Here is a 7,078-nt window from a genome sequence, read left to right on the forward strand (position 1 = left end):
GAAATTGAGATTTGACGTCTGCAGCGAGCACTTCTCACTGAGCGACGGGTCTCATCCCAGGTATTGCAGGGGGACCCCCCACGATCAGCTACTTATCCCATAACCCATGGATAGGGGATAAGTTAATTTTTGCCATAGTTCTCCTTTAATTGGCCAGAACACACCCAAAATCGGTCCCAGCCAAACATTGCTTCATGTCCTGTCATTTCTCCCAGCTGTTCTTTTTCTACCTGCTTGTAAGGCATGCCTACACTCTCTAATTCTTTAAAGTGGTACTCCGCCCCTAGATATCTTATCCCCTACCTTAAGGATAGGACAAAAGATGACTGATCACTGGGACCCCCGTGATCTCCATGCAGCACCCGGCGTTCCAAATAATATATTTAGAACTCTGGGTTCTCGTGGTGCGGGTCGTGACCTCACGCCACGCCCTTTCCATTTATGTCTATGGGAGGTGGTGTGATGTCACAAGAAGGTGTGACATGATGTCACGAATCCCACCACAGGAACCAGTGATCTAAACATACTATTTAGAATTTTGGTTGCTGCATGGAGATTGCTGGGGTCCCAGCAGCAGGATCCCCTTGATCAGACATCTTATCCCCTATCCTTTACATAGGGGATAAGATATCTAGAGGCGGAGTACCCCTTTAAGGGACAGTTCATGTACCCAAAAGTTGCTCCTTTGCAACCGTATGACCCCTAGCAAGTTCCCTGCATGAGTCCCATTCATCAGAAAAAGGCTTGTGCATGGAACTTGCTGGGTGTTCTACGTTTGCCTCATAAACTGCACCACCCAGCACCAGTTACCTCTCTCCGCACCGCATTATGCAGATCGTGCAGGAGAGCAGCTTTGGTCATCCATGTTTTGCTAACTCTATTTTCACACACAGAAATAAATAAATGAGTCGAACAAGTCAAAGAACAGTTTAAATAGAGGGGAACTTTATTTATTATTTATTAAAATGTTTGTGTAGGGGACTTTTTGTAACCTCCCATCACTCACAAAGAGCGTACAGTAACTAATACTCAGGACAGGAAAAACCTCCAGAGGGGAGGAAACCTGTAGGGAATCCATGGCTACTGTATGGCCCTTCCTCTGGGCATACTAAAGGAGGTTACCTCTATAATTTGGGCAAATGTTTCTGTGTATGTGCATGATTCCTAGGCCTGTGCCTTCATCCAACGTCTTGCTGTAGGTCCCGAAATGCTACTCCATGTCCTGGAAATAGTGCATCTAAGATAGGGGACAAAAAAGATAGATTATTTACATGTTTATCATAGAAATACACATGGAACTGCACTAAAGACCTTTTGGACAAAACAATGTAACACTTACCAGTCACAGTCATGTGCATGACTTTGCATTCCCGTGTCCCTACACAGTGTCCAGCACCGGCCCCTCACTGATGAACAGGACCAGTGTTATTTCTGGGGCTATGCCTTCATCCAACGTCTTGCTGTAGGTCCGGAAATGCTACTCCATGTCCTGGAGATAGTGCATCTAAGATAAGAAAAAAAAGATAAATTATTTACATGTTTATCATAGAAATACACATGGAACTGCACTAAAGATCTTTTGGACACAACAATGTAACACTTACCAGTCACAGTCATGTGTATGACTTTGCATTCCCGCGTCCCTACACAGTGTCCAGCACCGGCCCCTCACTGATGGAGAATGAACAGGAGCAGTGTTATTTCTGCTCAGTGCTGCTCTTTGGTGGACAATGGTTATGACATCACATGTGTGACACGCTGTTACCTCCTGGGAGTTCTATTTCAGTAGTGCTGCTCTCTGATTGGCTGAAAATAAAAAAAGCTTTCTAATATATTCTGTATGTCTGTTATCTAAGGTTTTTGACAAATTTTATTAAAATGGCGCCACTCCCTGTGGGTGCGTTATATTTGTTTCTCCTAACCAGACATTCTGTATATGTAATATCATTTGGTGGCCCCTACAGCCTGGGCCCATAGGTTTCTTACATAGATCAATGCTACTCCGGTAGGCTCAATGAGCAGCGCTGGTCGCCGGGACGTCTGACGAATGACGTCCCTGACGTTGCGGTCTGGAGCGAAGGATGTCACTAGTCAGACGTCCCAGCAGCCATTGATTTAAAGTGGTCGTGGCTCCTGCTGCCAGTTCAAGATCAGACACCATGGCCCTAGATTGACATACTGCAACACCGATCCCCTTTGCCTGTTGCAAAACTACAACTCTCAGCCTTAGGCTGTCAGGGCATGCTGGGAGTTGTAGCTTTGCAATAGCTGGACAGACGTCTGTCGAAAGGGGGGAAAAAGCACCAAAAATAAAGCAATGTGGGCTTTGAAAAACACCATTTATATGTTGTTTTTAATCACAGCCTAAGCCTAGGAACAAACACAATTCTTGTTTGATGTTTTGTTTTTTTTTTGCAAAAAACAAACAAACATCAAAATCTTCCCCCTCATTTCTTTTCTCAGCTATCTTTGTATTATTTTTGCTAAAAGCACTGGGGGGGGGGGGGGGGGGGGGTCTTAGAGATTTATCAAAACCAGGGAAGAGGGAAAGTGGACCAGTTGCCCATAGCAACCAATCAGGTAGTTTCTTTCATTTTTAAAAAGGCCTCTGAAAAGTGAAAGAAGCGATCTGATTGGTTGCTATGGGCAACTGGTCCACTTGACCTCTGCACAGGTTTTCATACATCTGTCCCAATGTGTATTAATATTATCATCATCATCATCATCATCATCATTATTATTATTATTATTATTATGGGAAGTGTTTTTTCTTTGGTGTTTTTTTCCCCCTCTGGCTTTTCTCATTACAAGTCATGTGATTCTTTCATCATTTGACTGAAAAAATTGTGAGAAAATACCCCCCCCAAAAAAAAAAACATGCTCTCGGCATCCCACAGATTTGATAGCCTAAAAACACCATAAAAGGATGAAGAAACCCCCATTAGTGTCTGGTGTTTCATATTACCCTATTGATTCCAACCTAACATGTGCCCGCAGCGAGCATGGTGTTTTTTATGACAAACACGCCAAGTGTAATCCCAGCTGAAATGAATGTTTTCACAATAGGTGTGAACAGGCTGCAGGCTGTGCTAGATATATTTGCATAGTTGCGGCATACAGCATGTGCAGCATTTATGTGGCGGCTTTCCGCTGGCATATATGGCTTTCTGTACTGGTGAATGCAGCGGGCACTTACTGGTGGTTTTTTCCTAGCTGCATAGTTTTGCTCCACAACCACTCCGGTTGGGACCATTCTGACCGATCTAATGACCAAGATGCCGCAGTGAACGGCTTTCTTTCTGTGAAAGTTCTGGCGAACTACAATGCTCAGAAGAGGAGGAGCGCCATTGAGCTTTTGAAAAGAGAATTAGTTTGGAATGGTCAGGGCCATTGGCGTTTACAAAGCCCCCCGTGGTGCCAGAACAGTGGACCCCCCCACATGTGACCCCATTTTGTAAACTACACCCCTCACAGAATTTAATAAGGGGTGCAGTGAGTATTTACACCCCACAGCTCTTTGGAACAGTGGGCTGTGCAAATTAAAAATTTAATTTTTCATTTTTACGGACCACTGTTCCAAAAATCTGTCAGACACCTGTGGGGCGTAAATTCTCAATGTACCCCTTATTACATTACGTGAGGGGTGTAGTTTCCAAAATGGGGTCACATGTGTCGGGGGTCCATTGTTCTGGCACTATGGGGGCTTTGTAAACACATGTGGCCTTCAATTCCGGACAAATTTTCTCAACAAAATCACAATGGCGCTACTTCTCTTCGGAGCATTGTAGTTCGCCCGCAGAGCACTTTAAATTCACATATGGGGTATGTTCTTACTCAGAAGAGATGGGGTTACAAATTTGGGGGAAGCTTTTTTCCTATTTTCCTTTGTGAAAATGAAAAATTTAGGGTAACACCAGCATTTTAGTGAAATTTTTTTTTTTTTTTTCATTTTCCCATCCAACTTTAATGAAAATTCATCAAACACCTGTGGGGTGTTCAGGCTCATTATACCCCTTGTCACGTTCGGTGAGGGGTGTAGTTTCCAAAATGGGGTCACATGTGGGTATTTTTTTATTTTTTTTGCGTTTGTCAGAACCGCTGTACAATCAGCCACCCCTGTGCAAATCACCAATTTAGGCCTCAAATGTACATGGTGCGCTCTCATTCCTGAGCCTTGTTGTGAGCCCGCAGAGCATTTTACGCTCACATCTGGGGTATTTCCGTACTCAGGAGAAATTGCGTTAAAAATTTTGGGGGTCTTATTTTCCTTTTACTGCTTGTGGAAATAAAAAGTATGGGGCAACTCCAGCATGTTAGTGTAAACATTTTTAATTTTTTTACACTAACAGGCTGGTGTAGCCCCCAACTTTTCCTTTTCACAAGCAGTAAAAGGAAAAAAAGACCCCCAAAATTTGTAGTGCAATTTCTCCCGAGTACGGAGATACCCCATATGTGGCCCTAAACTGTTTCCTTGAAATACGACAGGGCTCCAAAGTGAGAGAGCGCCATGCGCATTTGAGGACTGAATTAGGGATTGCACAGGGGTGGACATAGGGGTATTCTACGCCAGTGATTCCCAAACAGGGTGCCTCCAGCTTTTGCTAAACTCCCAGCATGCCTGGACAGTCAGTGGCTGTCCAGAAATGCTGGGAGCTGTTGTTTTGCAACAGCTGGAGGCTCCATTTTGGAAACCCTGCCGTACAAGACGTTTTAAAAATTTTTATTGGGGGGGGGACAGTGTAAGGGGGTGTATATGCAGATTTTTACCCTTTATTATGTGTTAGTGTAGTGTAGTGTTTTTAGGGTACATTCACACTGGCGTGTTACAGTGAATTTCCCGCTAGGAGTTTGCGCTGCGGCGAAAAGTTTGAAGTAGGAAATTTACTGTAAACCTGTCCGTGTGAATGTACCCTGACTGTTGAGACCCAATTAGCTCCTAGCAGGCTATAACTACCCCTCCCCCTTATTACAATAATTAATTAAATAATAACTGACACAACAACAATTTAACTTTTCCGTGGGTGGGAATCGGCCACAGCTTTATTTATAAAATTACTTATATAAATAACAATTTAACTGTAACAAAGACACCGATTGGCTTCTTACCAACCCGAGAGGTGCTGCCACACTGTCCTGTGTGGAGGTCTACCCCGGGTTGACCCCGCTTTCACCGTCTTCTTACCGCCAAGCTGTGACTTACAATAAACAAAGATACAAAAAGGGAGGGAGGGAGGGCAAAACTCCGGGTCCTGGGCAGATTGAGGGGGGAAGGGAGGCACCACAGCTATAAATACCCAGGGGAGGGCCTCTGAAAGCCCGGGAAACTATTAAACCCCTGATTGGTGCACTCCTTCCCCCCTACCCATGGGACATACCACTGTAGCCACTGGCAAGTTTTACAGGCGGGGGAGGGGGCTAAAAAACCTTGCCTGTACATTTCTTAACCCCTTAACTGCTCACCAGTCAGGGGGCAAGCTAGTTATGCACAGCTTGCCCCTCCAGTACATTCACATGGGGGGCAAACCTCCAGCTGTTGCAAAACTACAACTCCCAGCATGTACTAATCACCGAAGGGCATGCTGGGAGATGTAGTTATGCATGCAACAGCTGAAGATACCCAACTACAATTCCCAGCATGCCGAGACAGCTGTTTGCTTTCTGGGCATGCTGGGAATTGCAGTTTTGCAACATCTGGAGAGCTACAGTTTTTAGATCACTGCACAGTGATCTCCAAACTGTGGACCTCCAGATGTTGCAAAACTACAACTCCCAGCATGCCCAGACAACAAACAGCTATGTGGGCATACTAGGAGTTGTAGTTTTGCAAGATCTGGAGGGATATAGTTTAGAGACCACTGTATAGTGGTCTCAAACTGCACCCCTCCAGCTGTTGCAAAACTACATATTCCAGCATGCCCAAACAGCTGTCTGGGCATGCTGGGAGTTGTAGTTTTGCAACATCTGGAGGGCTACAGTTAGAGACCACAGTCTCAGACTGTAGCCCTCCAGATCAACTTACCGGCTTCCATAGGATCCTCTTCAGAAGCACGTGACGGGTAAGTGGACGTCGGCGCCCGGTCCCCTTTGGTTCCCCGTTCTGCCCCGCCTATTGTGGGTGTACAAGACGGGGAAAATGAAAGTTAACCCCCCCCGCCCCCGGTCTGCTATTGGTCGTCCCCTCTGACGATCAATAGCAGACCAATAGCAGGGATAGGAGGGGTGGCAACCCTGCCACCCCACTCCTATGCCTACAGGGGGATCGTGGGTGTCTTAGACAACCGCGATCTCCCTTCTATTTTGGGTCACCGGGTCACAATAGACCCGTATGACCCAGAATCGGCGCAAATCGCAAGTGTGAATTCACTTGCGATTCGCGCCGATCACCGATGGGGGGGGGGGGATATCAGCAGTCACCCTGGCCCGGTCCCCGTGCCGTGCGGCGGGGAATGAAATTTCCACGGGCGTATGGATACGCCCTGGGTCCTTAAGTACCAGGACGTCAAAGCGTATCCATACGCCCTAGGTCCTTAAGTGGTTAAACACTAACCTTGAGGTTGGGGAAATTTGCCAGATTTGTAAATTATTTCTATTTAAAAATCTTAATCCTTCCAATACTTATCAGCTGCTGTAATCTACAGAGGAAGTTATTTTCTTTTTGGATTTCATTCCAGTCTGACCACAGTGCTCTCTGCTGACACTCTTTTTTTATTATAAAAGTACAAAACACAAAACAAGTTCATTTCACTGTAACAAAATTAACAAAACTGAACATAACAACAAACTATTCATCTCAAAATAACAACTTAAACCGGCCAGCCCAGATAAACCAAAATAAATAAATAAATAAATCATTACCTACTATAGTCCAACACACACACACACACACACACACATACATACCTAATGAACATAAATAAAGCTTTCCTCGCTGGGATCAAAAACTAAAAATATCCAAACTAGGAAACATAACCACACTGCCCCCCCCCCCCCCCCTAATAACAAGACAAAAAAATATGGCTAGCTGCCGTAACAAAAATAATCCAACTTGGATAACAAAATATATATTATTTTTTTATAC

At 44.8% G+C, this 7,078-nt stretch overlaps 1 long non-coding RNA gene across 1 annotated transcript; it reads right to left on the reverse strand.

The window, feature by feature from the left end:
* Positions 1-955: 955 nt before the first annotated feature.
* On the reverse strand, positions 956-6,077 carry LOC130298387 (uncharacterized). The gene is made up of 4 exons (XR_008849773.1): positions 6,020-6,077; positions 1,605-1,806; positions 1,340-1,504; positions 956-1,237 (listed from the first exon to the last, which is right to left on the reverse strand). It is a non-coding gene; the product is annotated as an uncharacterized LOC130298387 (long non-coding RNA).
* Between the last annotated feature and the right edge of the window lie 1,001 nt (positions 6,078-7,078).

The sequence above is a fragment of the Hyla sarda genome (assembly GCF_029499605.1).
Source record: "Hyla sarda isolate aHylSar1 chromosome 2 unlocalized genomic scaffold, aHylSar1.hap1 SUPER_2_unloc_6, whole genome shotgun sequence".
In the NCBI taxonomy this organism is placed as follows: Eukaryota; Metazoa; Chordata; class Amphibia; order Anura; family Hylidae; genus Hyla; species Hyla sarda.